Here is a 19,122-nt window from a genome sequence, read left to right on the forward strand (position 1 = left end):
GGCAGCTGGCGGCGGGGGAGAATGAAAGGGGCCGGAGAGCCTGGAGTTCTCCAAGGTTAAGAATCATTGAGAAAGAGCACACCATGGATAAAGTGAAAGTTAAAGTAGCGTTAGAGGTCACATAACTTTCATTCTCCCAATTGTTCTGAAACAGAGGGGAAAGAATTCAAAACATGATAGCTGTCATTTATGTCGTTAGAAGACCACTGCCTAGACAAATGCCACAAAGCCACCTGCTCACACACCATGCAGGCTAGGACTGTGCCCCTCACCCCCATGCTGGTTCCTGTGGGCAGATCTCTCTTGAGTGCCTCTGATCCTCATGACTGCATTGTAAGGTTGCATCAAGAAATGTGTGTGTCTCCAGGAAATCAGAAGACCTGTTCTTCTGCCTTCCAGCCCCAACTGAAAATCTCTCCTACTTCCTCTTCTCAGTTAACAATTGCACCCCTCACCATACCTTGTGTCAGCTTAGTGTTTCTACCTTTTCTTTCCAGACACAGCATCTTCTGAAAGCCTTCAACAACACCCTCATCAGTGAAGTCTCAGTATAGTAATCTAACTTATATACTTCAAACTTTATCTCTCTTGGCCATCCCTTTTACTCCATCCCCCTTTGTCGTCATCGATAGTTCGTTTATTGCTCGTTTCTTACCCATCTATCCTAGTCCAGGCACAGTGTTAAATGCCAAGGACAGACAGATTGAAGACCCCTCAGGACCTCTTCATGTAGTCCAGAGGGAAGAACAGACATGTCGTACTACATTGTACACCGCAAGCGACAGAATGAAGGTGTTGGCGGGGGCCAGGGGAGCCTTGAAGAGATTACGATTAAGCTGGGTACTCCGATGAATAGGAGTTTTCCAGGTAACGGATATGGCAAGGGAAGCACCACTCCGAGAGAACACCCCGAGCTGGTGGGAGTCCTCCCTCTCCTCCAACACCTCACATACAGGCACCCCCTCAGAGCGCTCAGCTCTCTACGCTCCTGCCTCTGTTGCTCTACCAGTCGTCTCTTCCTCGTCTGGCTCCCTCTCCTCCTCTGCTCACATTTGTTCTGTACAAACACTCACCTCAAGCTCCATCGCCCCTGTCCTGCCCAGCCCTCACCTCTTATCCTATGACCTTGACTTAGACTCAGGCAGTCTGCGCTTTTCTGGGATCTGGACAGAGCCTCTTGGCGACTCTTGTCCAAGGTCCCCCCCTCGCCAACCTGTCTGTCCATAAGATGCTTCATACCTCAGAATCAGGCAGTGAGGAAAACAACAGTTACTTCCAGCCTTTCACCTGAGATAAGCTCTGTGGCAGGAAGAGGTGAGACAGAGACAGTGAGAGCAGTGGGGCTGCAGCTTGAAGGTGAGGTCCTGCCCTTAGAAGACCTAGCTTATTCTCCTTCAGCTCCCATCTCTCCATGGCCTATCAGGCCCTGCAGGCTCAGCTCTCACTTTTCCTCACCTTCTCCCCACTCTGTTTCGTGTTTCTGGGTCTCACATGTACCTCTGCCTCTTAGGGCCTCAGGCCTTTCTTAGTGCTCATCCTGCATTCTTCACTTTCTTGATCCCATCACTTCTTCCCTCCCCCCCTCATAATCTGTATTCTCTCTCTCTCTCTCTCTCTCTCTCTCTCTTTCCCTCTCTCTCTCTGTGTGGTGTGTGTGTGTGGTGGTATGTGTGAGCGTATATGAGTGTGTGTGGTGTGTGTGAGTATGTGTATGTGTATGTGGTGTGTGTGTGTGTGTGTGTGTGTGTGTGTGTGTGTATGCATGCTTGTGCCATGCTAGAGATTAAACCAGGGTTACTGTTCCTGAGAGGTCCGGAAACAACCCTTTGTAGGCTAACAAGCTGTTAATCATTCCCAGTACCTCTTACCCTACTTGGCATTTCTATGTTTCCTTATTTTAGGTCGCCCTCCATGAGAGCAAGGATTTTTGCTTACTTCCTTCTCTGCTGTACCCAGGGCCTGGAAGCACGCCTGGCGCATAGTTGGTACGGACGAAACACCATCTGAATGAGTGATGGAGAGTAAGTCTTATAGCTATTCCCTCCACACTAAAACACTGCCTGAGTAGAGGAAGGACTCTCATAAGACTGACACCTGATGAGGCTCATAAGGCTCGGGTAACTGAGAAAGCAGACCCTGGTAAGGGCACACGACTGCAGGTGTCACGTGAATAAAAAAACAAAAAAAGTCAGCCCAAGGACTAGGGCAAAGGTGAGCCAAGAGCTCTACACTCAAATAAGGCCCTGATCACAGAGTGAAAGTCCCACCTAATTTTCCTGGATCCTTGGCACTTTTGGACTCTTTGAGCTCGTTTGGGTAAGCATAAGGTTTTCTCTTGTGCAATCTAAAGCATCTAACTGTCACTCTGACCTTTAGGCTGCTACTCTGTCCTGGTAATGTTTTAAGAAGGCCATTCACCAATTATAACACTTACTCATTCTTGAAGGAGTAAATTCATTCACCAAATACTTATGAAGGACCTCCTGAGTATGCGAGGAGCCTAAAGAGGAGCAAAGTGATAAAGGATGGAAAGCTTTATTTCAGGGAAAATGATGAAAACTGAGAGTTCTTTTGCTCATGGAGAAAAAAAAAATAGGGGGGTCATGAAAATGTTTTCCTGAAGCATGGGGTTTTGCGGATTTGAGGCGGGACTTCCTGAGGCTTGTATCTGGGTAAGAGCTGATACAAGATGAAATTCTGTTTTCTGGTTTACATGCCAAGCCTTTTACCTAAAATACAGCAGGGAAACACATTCACAAAGAACAAAGCAAGCAAGGGTAAAAGTGCAGGCAGCTTGGGCCTCACCCCCAAATTACCATGCTTCTTCTCAGAAGGAGGACAGAATCTTCCCTGGAGGGCTAGGGTCGAGGCAGAGCAATAGCCTTACCATGATGTTTATTTTTATTGATTCAGTGTGCTTCTTACTACTCCAACAGAAAGAGAGGATGCCCACACCAGCCTTCCCGCCATCAGCCCGTCACACTAGATCACAGCCCCGTAAAAGGCTATGTCAGGTGCTTTTCATCACTCTGACACAACGCCTGAGAAAACAAGGGAGACCAGTGCAAATTCACAGCTTCAGGGATTTCAAAGATAGATTTCAATCTGTTTTCTTCTGGCCCATGTGTGAAGACACAGAACGTCATGGTTGAGCAGAAAGTAGCTTACCTGATCACACAGAGGCCAAGTATGGATGGTACCAGGAACAGACACCCTTGAAGGGCAAGTTCCCAGTAACCGTTTCCTCTACCCAGGCCATCACGATAGCATATCCAGTATGAGCTTATCAGTGGGTTAGCTAATCGATGTAGTTAGTGTCTTCATGAGCCACTCATGTCTTAATAATGCCATCAGCCAAGGACCACGCCTCAACACATGAGCCTATGAGACCACTTGCAGCAGAGCCACATAGTCATAGGCCCCAAGGTAAGCCAAACTGTGTGAAGTAATACATTTCTTCTGTTTTTAAGCTATCAAGTTGTATAATTTGTTACCCAACATAGAAAACCAACACATGGTATCAGGATCCATGATGTATATTTAGTTTATTTCCAGCTTTTTTCACATTTTGAACATTAAATACATACATACATATGCACATGCCCCCATAAATATATGTATAAATATAAATATATATATATATTCCCCCAAAAGATTATATACCAATTATACTCTCATTAAAATGTACTTAAGAAGCAGAGGGACATCACAGGTGGAGTAAATATTTAGCATTTGGGAAGCCCCAGGTTCAATTCCTAGCAAAAAGAAAAGTACAAACTGAAAGAAAGAAAGAAAAAAAAACTTTGTATGTTTTGCTCCAAAACCTTATCAGTACGAAGCATTGAAAACCTTTAAACATAATTTATTTATTTCTATTTTATGTGTATTGATGTTTTGCCTGCACATGTTTGTGTGAGGGCATTGGATCCCTTGGAACTGGAATGACAATGTGAGCTCTTATGGGAATTGAGCCTGGGGCCTCGAGAAGAGCAGCCAGTGCTCTTAACCCCTGAACCATCTCTCCAGACCAGCATTATAGATCCTTATGATTTACCAATTCAGAAAAAGAAAAAAAAAGGAGGGGGTAAATACCACGTCTTATTGACTCCATGTTGTACATGGCCCCCTTGCAAACAACCATACGATGCACTGTCAGAACAGGGTCCAAGAATGGAGTCATTTGAAGTGAATTCTTGGTGCTGCTGAGAAAACTCAAAAAACAAAACAAAACAAAAACAAAACAAAACAAAAAAAACAAGAACCTTGTGACTTCAGTTCTTCAAAAACACAGAATTGCTCTTGGGATCTGCTTTTGTGCCCCTTCCAGGTATATTGGCTAGGAATGAGCTTACTTCAGATTGTTATGACTGGCTATCGCCATTTGTTTACATGCCTCTATGGAAAAACATGTTTTCACCATGTGTGGCTTGTCCTCGTGAAGGCACACTTTACTCATGTGACTCTTAACCTTCAGGGTGCAAATTGTCTGGTGCTCTGAAAAAAGAAGCTGGCTACTGCAGGAGACTTTTAGCCTAGGCTCCACTCTCCCGGGTCCAACACCCAATTAGAGCGGTGAGCAACACAGTGTCATTCTGATCCTGCTTCTACAGATGATGGCGTGGCCAGCTTGGCCCGAAATGAAGGTCTTCCAGAGACTTGGGTTTCTCCGTCTGACTGTCAGGCTACTTAAATATTGGATCCCAAGAAATGGAAATTTCCCAAGACACTCCTGCTGAGAGAAGGAAAAGATGCAAGGCAACCAGGAAAAAGATTTACCACGTGTGAGACTACCTTATGGGGTGAGAGTGACGTCCAGTAAGGTGGACAGGACCACACCTTCATCCGTACTGCTTAGATGTGCATAGCCCAGCCCTCTATTTCCTTTCAGTTTTACTTCAGGGCTTTGGTGGGAGGTGTCTTTCTTCCCAGTGTGACCACATTGAATAATCGCCTGCCGTTTGCCATTATCTTGGTTGTTTTAATGTGCTGTGTGAGGACAGGTAGTCAGACTTGGCTTCTTGGGGTTCAGACTGTGACCCAAAGTTTGGTAACTACGGGAGCAACTGTTGACTACAATCTCCAGATAGCCCTGTAGCGGAAGAGGCGGACTCTGGCAGAGTTCACCCAGGCAGATGCTTAGGACCCAGACTCAACGTTAGAGTCTCAGCTTTGATGAACTGAGAAGGTAGAGGTAGTCTGGTGGCCATTAGGCCTCTTGGCATCCACTTCTCTGTGATTCACACCTTCATGCTGTTTTCCCCCTCATGGCATACATCCTGTTTGCATTTCGTAGTCACTCTTCTCCACCTAAAACTTGCCCTGCCTATGTGACCTCTGTGAGCTTCATCACCCTGGCATGAATTAGGGTTTGGCTCCAATTAGGGGTCATCCAGGGGAAAGTTTAGCAGAGATTAGAGAGGGAAGGGAAGTTCAAAGTGCTTGCTGCCCTGAGCTGCTCCCTGTAAGAACGCCTCTGAGGGTTGTCTTTAGAACAGCATCCATTGCTCTCCTGACCCTGCTCAGAGCTCCTGCGGCCTTCTCTCCAGCTGTTGTTTTAACACTAGACGTAGCCATTAGAGCTGCAAATAGCTCCAGATAACCAAACCATATCTTTTATTTTCCTTAAATCACATATGCACAACCATCCCCTTTATAAACAATTCCTCCTTGATACATTCTAATTGGAGGTAAAATACCGTTTTCACATCTTCATCATCATCATCATCATCATCATCATTTACTGGCTTGCAGGCACTGTTTCCAAATTGGAGTTATAATCTTTTGCTAATCACTTGTGGGGCCATTTCCCCCAGCTTGTTGAGCTTCGTTTAATATAGATTTTTGTAGTGTTCACTAAAGATCATACTCTGAAAAAGGTGGCCTTGAACTTTGACACACATATGGCAATGGCCTCTTTCAGCCTGTTTGGGGTGGAGAGTAAGCTGTCTGGTTGCAATTCTTTTATGGTTCAAATACCAGCTTCTCCTGAGAGGTCACGGTTTTCTGTAAGGGTTTGGAAAGACTTTGTCCTGTGTTCTTGAGTGGTCTGCCAGGAGCTGTCTTTCAGTATTAAGCGCTTCTTCCCCGAGCTCCCATTCTGCTGTGGTCTTCAGATAGTCTCACTGCTGCTACCTGCTGGAATTCTAGGCATCGTCCTGTCCTCTCCGAGGGTCCCTCTAACTAGAAGCAGTTGAGATGACAAGGTGGTGAAAGCCAAACTTCATTACATATGTTCCAAAATACCACGACTTTTCTGGAAGTGCAGAGGACTTTATTTCATCAGAGTGCTTCATTGGGATACCTGGATGATGATTATTATTTAGTTTTTAATTTTTATATTTCATATGTATGGGTATTTTACCTACATGTATGTCTGTACAACAGGTGACAGGTGTGTACCTGATGCCCATAGAGGCCAGATGACAGCATCACTTTTGCTGAAATGGAGTTAGAAATGGTTGTTGGTTATCACATGAGTGCTGGGAATTGAACCCTGAACCTCTATCTGCTGAGCCATCTTTCCAGCCTTTATCCTGATTATTAACATTGCTCCTGTCCTTAGATCTCAGAGGAGAGTTAGACTTCTTCTAACGTCTGCACTGTGGATGAATCTCCCTGTCCACAAGGATCAAGTCTGTCACTAAACTGTTTTTTGGCCCTTAAATAGTAGAATATTGAACATTGATGAGGCAGCCTCAGGTGTGTGCAGGGGAAGTGTTCCTATTGCCTTTACAAGCCCCTGAGCTGCCTGAGGTAGGGTTCAGCACTACAGGGTCAATGGATGTGTTCGGAGGGGACAGACGAGTCCAGCTTCCTCGGAGCTGTCTGACCGCCCGCAGGTCCAGTCTTCATGCTCCCTCCACTGAGTGTATTCTAAATTGCCACTCCTTTAACCACACCCAGCACTCCTGGTTTTGCAGAACCTCTGGGAAGGAAAGGATTTTGCTTTGAACTATAACAGCTCCTTAGTCTAGTGGAGAATTGGGGAGGAAGCATTGGTTGCATGCCAGTGGGAAAGGAGGGACAAGGGAGAACACAAAGGACAGATACATTTTTGCCTCCTAACCTGAATCAACAAGAACAAGTCAGATTCATTTTTGTTTGTTTGCTTGTTTTGCTTATTTCATCATCATTATTATTATTGTTTACAATTTACTCACCTTGTATCCCAGCTGTAGCGCTCTTCCTCATCCCCTCCCAATCCTGTCCTCCCTCCCTCTTCTCCCCCATGTCCTTCCCCACATCCACTGACCCTAGTCTATCAGGTCTCATCAGGACTGTCTGGATCTTCTTTCTCTGTGGCCTAGTAAGGCCACCTCTCAAGGGGTAGGTCATCAAAAAGCAGGCAACCAAGTTCATGCCAGTGACTGCCCCTGCTCCCCATTACTAGGCAACCCCCATGGGACTGAGCTGCCCGTGGGCTACATCTGAGCAGGGGGGCTAGGTCTTCTCCATGCATGGTCCTGGGTTGATTCATCAGTCTCTGCAGGACAGCCCCCATGGGCCTAGATTTTTTTTAGTCTGTTGGTCTCCTTGTGGAGCTCCAAGGACATTTGTTCAACTATGTTCATAGCAGCTTTATTTATAATAGCCAATATCTGGAAACAACCTAGATGTCTCTCAGCGGAGGAATGGATATTGTGTATATTTACACAATGGAACACTACTCAGCAATTAAAAACAAGGAAATAATGAAATTTGTAGGCAAATGGGTGGAACTAGAAAAGATCATCCTGAGTGAGGTAACCCAGAAGCAGAAAGACACACATGATATATATTCATTTATATGTGGATATTAGACATATAATATAGGATAAACATTCTAGGATCTATGAAGCTAAACAACAAGGAAGACCCTAGGGAAGATGCTTAATTCTTATTCAGAAGGGCAAACAGGATAGACAGTGCAAGTAGGAGAAGACAGGGAACAGGACAGGAGCCTACCACAGAGAGCCTCTGAAAGAATCTACCCAGCAGGGTATCGAAGCAGATGCTGAGACTCATAGCCAAACTTTGGACAGAGTGCAGGGAATCTTATGACAGAAGGGGAGATAGAAAGACCTGGAGGGAACAAGTCAGATTCTGAACTGCAGATCTGAGGCAGGAGAAGACATCATGGAAGATGTTTAGTCCTCAGAAGCATGCCACTGAAGGAAGGTCATAGAAAGGATGGCATACACAATGGGTTCCAATTCCTCCCTCTTCTTCTCCTTTCTCTTCCCTCTCCTCTTCTCTTTCCCCTCTCCTCCTCCTCACCTCGTTCTTTCTTTCTTCTTGTCTCACTACTTCCAATGGAATATTGGTATAGAGTTCAAGCTGGACTCATGATGTCTTGCCTCAGTCTCCCAAGTGAAAGGTTATTGGTTGGTCTTCACCACTGTGCCAGCAAGATCTCTCTTTTAAATGAAGACATGTTTTTCTTTTGGACTGGAAATCTATGTCATTTGCAAACATGAGCATAAAGTCTGTCTGTAAAGGAATGGGAAATATTAAGGGGGAAGGCACCGAAATTCTGAAAATAAGACACAACATAAACTGTGTAACATTGTTGAACATGGACTGTGTTACACTGTTGAAGGGAGGAACAGTGGTTATGGTGTGTGTGTGTGTGTGTGTGTGTGTGACTGTCATCTGTATGTGTTCTGTGCATATTCAAAGATAGATGCTGGTAGGTTGGGATGAGTTAAAAGACTTACTGAGATAGGACTAGCTGGAGGGAGGAAAGGAATGTGTTGCTGTAAGGGTGTGTGTCATGCAGTAAAATTTCAGACAGCCTAGAGAAACATTTGTGGGTAGTCTGAGCACATTCTGGGAAAGGAAAGCGACTGTCAATGGCCCAGAGAAGCTGGTACAAGAACACAGGAGAAACTCCCAAGGGGGTTATGCAAAGGGTATAAAAAACACCTCAACCCGAAGGAGGCCCTCTGGTACTGCATGCATAGAGGAAGCACTCTGTAAAAATCAGCTGCATTTAGGTATAATTTATAGGCAATAGAAGTCACCTAGGAGAATGAGGAGTTATTGCTTAATGGGTACCTGGATTCTGTTTGAGATGATATAAGAGTTTTAGAAATAGGGTGACGGTTGGACAACAGTGTTAGTATAATTAATACCACCTACACATACACTTAAATTAAAATGGCACTGAATGCCCTCTGTGCATAAATTTACCTAAATAAACGCCACCAATTAATTATACATGAAACATGGCCACCATTTCCCAAAGTTTCCTTGCGACCATGAGAGAACAATCCCATTCCCTAAGACCTAGAAAACTCCAATCCATTTTTTTTTGTCACTATAATTCCTCATTTTCTAGAATTTCATATAAATAAAATCATCAAGTATACAGGTCTTTCATGTCTGGCCTTTTAAACTTATAACATCTTTTCAATTAATGTTATTGTTTGAACCAGTCTTTTATGACGAACTTTGGTATTGGCTACTGCTTTAAGGATATTGTATGAATGACAAAGAACCCCAAAGGGCAGCAATGGTGCCCCCCTCTGGAATAAAGGGACATGCTTGCATGCTGTCTATGATGAAAGGTCTGAGTCCCCCTAAGTTTAGGGTTTCTGTCTTGTAACACTGACCATGGGGTGTGTATCTGGTAATATCTGGTCTTTCTTTTGGTACATGGTGGGAGCTGAGGCTTAGGAAATAAGCACACATGCCAATATATGCCTATTGCAGTGTGACAAATAATTAAGGCCTTTGGCCATAATGCAGGAGTCTTACATCTTCTGCTGCCAGCCTGAAGCTATGGCCAGCTAATTTAAATTATAAGTATGGTAGAATCTCAGGGCTCTTCATCATTCTTGGCAAAGAACTATAACCAAGAGGCGGTGTAGACAGATGGTACGCAGGAAAGAAAAAATGAAGGCACAGCAGTCATTTTGCAGGTTTAGTCAGGAGCCCGTGGGAATCAGAAGTGGAAACGTTAACCAAATGTTATAATCAAGAAGGCATTGATTCTTTTTCTTCCTTTTATGTTTTAAGTTTCCCTTTGAGATAAGGTCCCAAACTCACCTTGAATTTACTACATAGCTGATGATGACTTTGAACCTTGGGTCCTCTTGTCTGCCTCTTCCTTCGATTGCTGGGATTACAGGACAGCTCCATCAGGGGAATCCAAGCCAGGGCTTCAAGCATGCCAAACAAGAAATACTCTAGCAACTGAACACACTCAGCTCCTGATTGTCTTCTTCTCCTCCTTCCATGTTCTCCTCCCCATCCTCATCTTTCAGTTGTTAAGAGTGAATTAAAAAGTTACAGGTTTACTATTGAAGTCGATTCAAAATCAGCTGCTTAGATAGTACCTCAGGTACTATCAGAGCTACTATCAGGTACTGTCTGAGCTGCAGACCCTCTTCAGCAATCTAGCAGTGGAGTTTTGGGTCTGCTCTACCATAGCAAATGGATAATACTCATCAGGGTGGGAGGGAGATTTGGTACATTTTGGAAACTAGGCCATTATGTAGCTCAATCACACCTATAGTCTGGCATAACCAACCTTACACTGAGACAAAAGTAAAAGGTCTCAAGGTTTCCCAGCTGGTCTCAGTGGCTGTAACAGAGCTCTGACTTTTAGGAGACATTCTGTGACACAGACTTTTATCAAAAGCCATACAAGAGTGACATTTGAGCTCCTCCTTCCTGGGCCTGGCTCATAGAACCAGAGGAAGAAAACCACAGCAAAAGGAGAGATAGACTCAAAGAATTCTAGCCAATTCCTGTGGCCAGTTCTGGAGCCTTGAAAAGCTTATGGTGAAACTTTATGTATATTTTGATACCAATCCAGATTAAGGTAGACTCCTTAAGTATATTGCCAACAGTGAGAGCCCAGCCTAAGTCAGAGAAAGGGCACAAACCCAACGATACTGTTAAAATGTGGCTATGACTTTGAGGCCAAAGGGTTCCCAAGGCTGAAGAAAGAGAACCTTGACATTGAGAATGAAGCACTTGGCTCGTCTAAAGGATTGCAACTTCACTTGGTTGACCCACGATCAGCTGCCAAACAGTGTAAAATGAAAAGTAGGTGTCAAGGCCAGACAGCTAGAGAGGCCCTTTCCTCCTTGGTTGATGTCATGCCTCCTTCTTCCTTGACCTTCACCTCAGTTATGGATAGTCCAGAGATTCAGTCTTTCTTCCTTCCATCAGATGCTTCCTCCAAGGCTCAAGATGTAGCTCCGTTGGTAGAGCAGTTGCTCAGCATGTGCCACATCCTGGGTTCAGTCCTTAACACCACATGAAACTAAATTAGAAGGATCAGAAGTTCAAGGTTATCTTTTGCAGCTCAGAGAGTTTGAGGCTGTCCTGGGCTCCATGAGACTCTGTCTCAAAACAAACAAACAAACAAACAAACTGAAATACTTGTATCCACAGGCATCTGAAGTGTTGAGCAATGGAATGACCTCAAAACTTGACTCAAGTAGCTTTCTCAGTGATCACACAGTAATCCCTAAGAGATCACCTCTTGACCTGGATAATAATCAGGACAAAAGGGGTGGGAGGCTGTATAGACTTGAAATTGGAGATTTCTCCCTGACCATTCCTAGGCTAAAGAAATATTTCCCACTCCCCCCATAGCAATTCTATGACAGCCTTTTGATACTCCAGATGGGGGCAGCCAAGACAGGCAGCCTGGGAAATTAAAACTGAATTCTAGTTCAGCCATGTGGATTCTCTAGTTAGTGTCCCAGTGTCCTAGTTCATAATGATAATTGTCCCTTGCCTGAGTACACACTCACCAAAGACTCCTCCTGAGGCCCACACAGGCAAATATGAAGACCTTCACAGATCTCTCACACTTTTATGAAAACGTTTGACGTAACGAATAAAAAATGTTTTGATGCAATTAGGGGGTGATTGCAAAAATAATAAATGATAGTCCTGGAAATGGAAATAAGAATTTTGAGCTGTAGAGGGCAAATACCAACAATATCTACTAGAGTGGAAACACCTCTGCGAGGCTCATGTTTCCTGGCTTTTGTCCATGGTTCCTGGTTTATAACTTTCTCTCCATGACAGACTATAACAGACTAGAATTTCACTTCCTCCAGGTGACTCACAGAAACTAAAAACATATTGCAATCTTTCCTTGCCTCTCTTGTCTTGGCACTACTCATAAAGACACCCTCATTCTCCAGCTTACCTTTGCTAAAAAGTAAGTGATAAAACTTGAGGGATCTTACCCATATCCTGGAGAGGGGAATATTGTACACATTCGTGCAACTAGGAAGAATAGAATGTGCAATCGGATGAGTCTTGTTGGCTGGGTTTCCCATTAGCCTACTAGCAATCCTGCCTATGCAATAGAGGCTTCACCAAAATCCAAAAGGACTGGGTTCAGGAAGTTTCCATATAGCTGAACACATCATATGGAGGTTCAGAGAAATGACGACCTCATAAAATACATGCCAGCTCCATCTTTCTGGCTGATGCCTTACCTACACATCTGTCCCTCTGCACTCCTTACACATTCGTTATAATTAAAACAATAATTTAAATGCTTCTCTGAGTCCTGAGCAAACTAATTGAAACCGAGGAGGACTTGTGGGAACCTAAGTTATAGCCAGTGGGCCAGATGCATGGTTAAAACAGTGTAGGACTTGCAAGTGGCATCTGGGAGGTGGGAAGAAAACAGCCTTAGGGGACCAAGGCCTCAAATTATGAGGTTTGACAGGATCTTGAAATAGACAGAGTCAAAGCTGAATTGGATTAGAGGACACTAGCTGGCACCCACCTAAGAACTTCTTGGCGTGTGGGAAGATCTGGTGTCAGAAGTCTTCTGTGCTGATTGTTGTGTGAGTGAAAAAGAATGGGAATTTTATTTACCTCGAGCCTAGAGAAAGGGGCAGGAGGGAGGGGGTTGAATAGGGCTTGTTTTTCTGAAGGAAAAACCCCACTGTGGTGTTCCTAAACTGGTGTGAAGGCCTTAAGTCCAACTGACTGCTGAATCTGCAACCCTTTGCCCAACCCATGGCTCTGACTGATATGTCTGCCTTGTCCCTTGACTCTACTGGGAAGTCTGTAAGAAACAGTGGTGGATGGCTGGCGCTCCTGCACCTCCCATACAAAACACCTGCCAATACCTACAGACACCTTTCCTAACCCAGCACTGAGAACTAGCATGGTTTCCCTCTGATGGCGAATAACCCACAACTGGTGATGCTGGGAAGCAAGTTAGATTAGATTAACTGCCCTTAGGCAGTCCTAAAACCAGACTAATGTTATTTAAACAAAATTGGAATATTTTTTTAGCAGAAAAAAAGTTTATTAAAAGAAAGAAGGGAGGAAGGAAAAAAGGAAGGAAAGAGAAAGGGAGAAAGAAAGAAAGAAAGAAAGAAAGAAAGAAAGAAAGAAAGAAAGAAGAAAAAGATACTCCAGAGAATAAAAGTGAGCTGGTGAGATTGGGGAAAGGCATAGCTCAAAAAGAGCTGGACCAGGAGTCACAAGACCCTTTGTAGGCCATTTCCACAGCATCCACCTCCTTTCCCATCTGTTTATCTCTGCCCTTTCTTATACGTGCTCTTGTTTGTTATAGGTGGAGAAGAATTAGAAAGGAGAGCAGGAGGAAGGGAGGGGAGAAGGATGAAGAAAGGAAGAAAAGAAGGAAAGAAATGAAAACTATTAGCTAACTAAAAAATTGTTTGTTGAGTGATTCAATTAAAGTCAAAAAAGCCACTGAAGTGGATTCAAGTTTTTGTTTCTCCAGTCTTCTCTGGGGACTTTAAGGGATAGCAAGGAGGGTTATACTGCCTGCCCTCATCACCCAGCTTCTTGCAGAAGCAGGACAGGGATGCGACCTGCAATATCAGAATAAAAATATGACAAAACCAAGTCAACAAAAACAGGCTGGAAATGCTTCTCCACTTGTGCTACCTGTAATAAAATTGGAATTTTAAAGTTAACTTACTGACCAACAAGTGAGGTTGGAGACCCTTGTCGCCTCTTTCTCTAATCTATGCAGCTCCCATTTAAGGGTCCCTGACAATGATAGGCAAGTCTTTCTTCTTTAGTGCAATGCTCACACTGGGATGTTGTATTATTTGTGGAACTGAGGCACTAGCCTTTCTGCCTTGTAAACACAGTGGTTTGCAGTGTAGCAGACGTCTTAAGAAACCTTTAACATTTAAGGAATGAAAAAGCTCATGTAGACCTCAGAATTAAAGGAATCACCCCGAAAAGGCTACTCTTGTGGGACAATGGTAAATCTCAATTTCAACTTGACTGTATTTAGAATCATTATAGAAATACATTTCTGAGTATGTCTATGAAGGTGTCCAGAAAAGTTTCTGGTTTGGGGTTCAAGGAGGACACTGAAATGAGCTGTCATTTTGGGTAACAGAGTGATTGGAAGAGTTTTTAATGCCATGGACAGACGGATGGGCACCAGTACTATAGGGGCTCTGAGGAGAGATTATGAGGCTCTCTGATATTCCACAGTCTAGCAACCTGAGATCTGTTAACTCCTTGTGGCAGTGTGGAATGATACCTGCCATTCAACCACAATCCAGATACCTGGGTAGTCTGCTAGAGAGAGGTAGAAAACCACAAATAGGGGCTCACCATTTTCTTACATCTGCTGTGGCTATGAGAAAGAGACTTCTGTCAGTAGGCAGTGAGAGACCAGACAATTAAAAGTTAGTGGTTTAAAGTTTAAAGCACAAGCCTGAACAAAGGCCAGCCAGGTGGAGACATGTCTAGCCACCTGAAGGGAAGAACTAGCCTTACTGTATTTTTTTCCTGCCCACTAGAGATACAATTGCTAGGAAACTGGCCCAGATGGCCAGGCCAGGACCATTTTTATGGTCTTGGCGCCTAAAGTAAATCAATCATTTCAAAAGTCAGTTTCCCTTACCCAATCATGTAACACCAAGGCATGTACCCCGCCACTTGCAGTTTTTCCCTTTAAAATCCCTGTTCCCCTAGACTACCCACCACACTCCTCATCTTCACCAAGAAGGTTGCTGTGAACCGGACTTGAGCTTGTATTAAATAAACCCTTATGTATTTGCAGCGGAGTTGATTCCTGGCGGTCTTTGGGGGTCTCACAAACTGGGCATAAGAGCAGAATCCTACTGTAGTTGGGTATTGTGAGACTGTAGTTGAGAATTGTATGAGACAAACTGAGTAGATTGTGTTGTTGTTATAATTATTTGGTATTATTTATTAAACTCAGGGCCTAGAACATGATAAACATGTACAGTATCATCGAGCTATACTCCAGCCCCTTTCTATCAAAGGATCATAGCCTACAAGATTTATGATTTCCATTATTTTGACTACTAGGAAACTAAGACACAGGAACTTAAATATTTTGCACAGCTCATACATCTAGTTAAGCAACAAAGCTGGAATTCAACCCTAGATCTGCCTAGAACTCACAGGGCTATCTCCATTAGTTCACACTAGGCCATCACTTTCAGCCTAAAAAGTGTTTCAACTGATTCTCGAGATAGTTTTCATTGAGGCTATCTTAAGGGATTGAGAATTTGGCCCTTCTGGTCTCCCAAGTTCACCTCTGCAAGCCAGCTTCCTGCTTCTGAACCCAACCCTAGAACAGGAGGCCAGGTACCAGTGACAAATTCTATGTCCTATTCCATCACCCACAAAGGGGGATAAAGGTCAACATGTGAGTTTGTATTTCACGGTCTGAATTTTAAGCATCTTGATATAATGAACCTATTGGAAGGACATCTATTGTGTGGGCCAAATCCCATCTCTTTGGAGAGACTCTTAAGATCTGGCTGGCAGCAACCAGAAACTTTTAAGTGTATCTTCTTATGATTGAGGAAATAAACAATTCTTCAAGCATGTCTCAGGAACCTTTTACATATATAGATATACATATATAAGCACATACACACATATCTAAAGATTTTATATTATAACACTTTTGGGTTGGAAAGTCACCTCAGGAGTTAAAAGTGCTTGCTGCTCTTGCACAGGACTGGATTATTGTTCCCCAAACCCACATCAGTTGGCTCACAACTACCCATAACTCCATCTCCAGGGGATCTGATGTCTTCTTTTGGCCTCCGAAGGCACCTGAACACACAGGTCCATCCACATATAAGTATATAAATAAAAGAAATCTTAAATATATATTATAAAAGTTTTTCTACATATAAACTTACATAATTACAACTCTTCTACCCTTTTGTTCAGCATTATATTTTCTTCCCTCAGTAATTAGCACAACAATAACCTCAACATTACATACGAAGGGAGGAGAAAGAGCATAATTGCCAGACAAGACCAACTTACTCACCTCTGCTCCCCTGCCCTTTGTCCTGGGATGTCTCTTCCCATCTCCTCATTGAGAGAGCTTGTCTGCTGATCACATTCTGCCCAACCTGTGACTGCAAGAAAAGCTGGACTTTGCACAGGAACAAATCCTCCCTGTCAACTCTCCATTTCCCACCCACCCTCCACTACTACCAACACTCAATCCAGATCGTTTTTTAAAGAGTCAAAACAATGAGGGGAAAGGTGAAAGACATTCTGAAACTGGGGCAGAAGTTATCAGAAGTTTGTTTAATTTCAGGGTTGACTCTTGCTTCACTGTGAGGCAGTCCTTTAACACTGACCTGCTTGAGGTCATCTCAGAAAAAGCAAGAGCAGAAATAACATTACATACTTCATCTTTACAGATTTCTGGACCAAAACATATGTGATGGTTAATGAAAAGGAGATGGATGTACTTGACATTTGAGAGATTGCCTTAAATTTAAACAGGGATGGCTTCTTTATTTTGTTTTGACTGCTAAAATCTTTCGCATTATGAACACTTGAACTTTGTTTTAAACCTCTCTAAAATCAAGCAGGTGGCTTGAACACTTATCTGAATTTAAATTACAAAATGTATAAAGTCTCTTTTCTAACTCGAACTTGGCATTTTTGTTTGTTTGTTTGTTTTTTCAAGACAGAGTTTCTCTGTATAGCCTTGGCTGTCCTGGCTTTGTAGACCATGGTGGCCCTGAAATCACAGAGATCCGCCTGCCTCTCCCTCCCCAAGTGCTGGGATTCCAAGCGTGTGCCACCTTACCAAGCTCACATTGAGCTTTGAAGAGAAAGGTCAGTGTTCTCAATTTTGTATAGATAGATAATGAAGAGGGTGCTCAAAGGGAGTTGAGATGCTTCTTTGTGTGTTTGCTGGAAAAAGTTACTTGTTTTAGATTTAAAAAATACGATATTCTTTTTCAGACCAAGAAGAAAAAGAGGAAGAGGAGAAGGAAGAGGAGGAGGAGGAAGTAGAGAAGGAGAAGGCGGAGAAAGAAGAAGAAGAAGAAGAAGAAGAAGAAGAAGAAGGAGAAGAAGGAGAAGAAGGAGAAGAAGGAGAAGAAGGAGAAGAAGGAGAAGAAGGAGAAGAAGGAGAAGAAGGAGAAGAAGGAGAAGAAGGAGAAGAAGGAGAAGAAGGAGAAGAAGGAGAAGAAGGAGAAGAAGGAGAAGAAGGAGAAGAAGGAGAAGAAAGAAAGGAAGGAAGAAAAGTAGAAATAGGGATGTTGAATGTTTTTCTCTTTGAGACTGGTCCTGGGTTTTTGTTTGTTTTGTTTTGTTTGTTTGAGATAGGTTTCTCTGTGTAGCTCTGGCTGTCCTACAACTTACCATGTAGACCAGGCTGGCCTTGATCTCAGAGGTCAGCCTGCTCTGCCTCCCGAGTGTGCTACCACGCTCAGCTGCTGCTGGTTTCTTAATGAAGTAGTTTAATACTAAAGGGGTGTCAGGAAAATGTCTTTATCTCTTGGAAATAAAATACCACCCCTTGTGTTATAGCTGGTAAGCATTTACAGAGTGATTCTTACAGTAGAATTATCCTCAGCATAACATATTGCATGAGCTGAATGTGTTGGCACATGCCTATGACCCTAACACTTGAGACTTGGAGAGAGAATTACAAGCTCAGGAATGAAGCTTCCAGGAGAGTACCAGCTTGATTTTATTTATTTTTTTCTTTTAAATGACATCAGGAATAGTGTCTTAATGTCAAGTTCTGGAGAGTAGCCAATAGGACTGAGAATAGGTTCTGACTCTTAGGAGGTCTAGAGGAATCATGCTGGAGGTGGAGAGTGTATGCAAAGGGCATAGGATAGAAACTGCCAACATGACTGTTCTGTTAAGTGAAAGATTTTTATTGTGGGTCAGAGAGAGAAAATGTCCGGAGGCATCTGGAAGAGTCTAGAGCACTGATCTCTATTCTTGTAATAATGTAATTGTTGCCTTTTCAGGTTCTTTCAGGTGAAAATACCTGACATGATGCCAGGAAACCAGATGCTTCTGACGGATTTTCCTCCTGGTCTCCTTCCGTTGCCTGCTGGCTTGAGCCCCTGCTTTGAACCAGCATTCCAGATTCCCATTTTCTCAAGCCCCAAGTCAGGAAGCAGCTGCAGAAGTGACTATGTCATCCCTTAACACCAACAAAAGGCTGGAATGTTAGGTCTCAGAAGTACATACATCTAGAGAGGGAGGAGCTAGCTGCTCAAAGGAGCTCAAAGGATCACCGCCTTGGAGTTGGTTGCTGGAGGCCATAGTTTGCAAGCCAGTTCTTCACTTGGCTGGACTTGTTGGGCAAGTTCGGTGCTCACCAGTTTTGCAGGATCATCTGGGCTGACAAGGTGCAGGCCATTTTGAAGCAATTTGTTGGATGCTGTTGATTCCTGGGCAGGGCTGCATACAGACTGGGGACAGAAGGTATTAGCCTGGTCACTTCTACACCGAAGTCCTCATTGTAAAAAAAAAAAGCAGTTAACAACTGTCTGTAAACAGTTGGAGTCATAGTGAAAAAATAAAAACCTGAAAAGCTATCAACACGATAGAAGTATAAACATTTATTTGTAACAAGACAGGATTTTTTTTTTTTTTTTTGACAAGGAAGAGCACAAAGGGGAAAAAGAACTTGAGGACACAAAGGATGATTTTAGGAAAAAGAATGAACATATCTAGAGGTCTGGACATGCAGATTAGCCTGGGGTGTTTTCAGCACAATGAGAAGCACTTTTAAGTCTATATTTAGAAAACAACCAAGGGAAATTTAAATTTTTGAATCTGTGGCTTTGACAATTTTTAAACTTTTATTTTACTTGATGTTTTGTGAATTCTGCATCATGTACCCCAATC

General features: G+C 43.3%; 1 long non-coding RNA gene across 5 annotated transcripts in view; it reads right to left on the reverse strand.

Annotated features, from left to right (window-relative positions):
* Positions 1 to 3,520: 3,520 nt before the first annotated feature.
* The window catches only part of LOC132656909 (uncharacterized), a 63,675-nt gene continuing 48,073 nt past the window's right edge, over positions 3,521 to 19,122 (reverse strand). Inside the window, exons 3-8 of one of the 5 annotated variants that reach the window (XR_009594711.1) lie at positions 18,254 to 18,683; positions 16,277 to 16,367; positions 11,114 to 11,237; positions 10,030 to 10,142; positions 8,257 to 8,469; positions 3,521 to 6,301 (exon numbers count right to left, since the gene is read on the reverse strand). This is a non-coding gene — a long non-coding RNA (uncharacterized LOC132656909). Of the gene's footprint in view, positions 6,302 to 8,256; positions 8,470 to 10,029; positions 11,334 to 16,276; positions 16,368 to 18,253; positions 18,684 to 19,122 lie in introns of all 5 variants that reach the window. The other 4 variants (XR_009594710.1, XR_009594708.1, XR_009594709.1 and 1 more) reach the window with 4 other exon arrangements.

This window comes from Meriones unguiculatus, chromosome 10 (assembly GCF_030254825.1).
Source record: "Meriones unguiculatus strain TT.TT164.6M chromosome 10, Bangor_MerUng_6.1, whole genome shotgun sequence".
Classification (NCBI taxonomy): Eukaryota; Metazoa; Chordata; class Mammalia; order Rodentia; family Muridae; genus Meriones; species Meriones unguiculatus.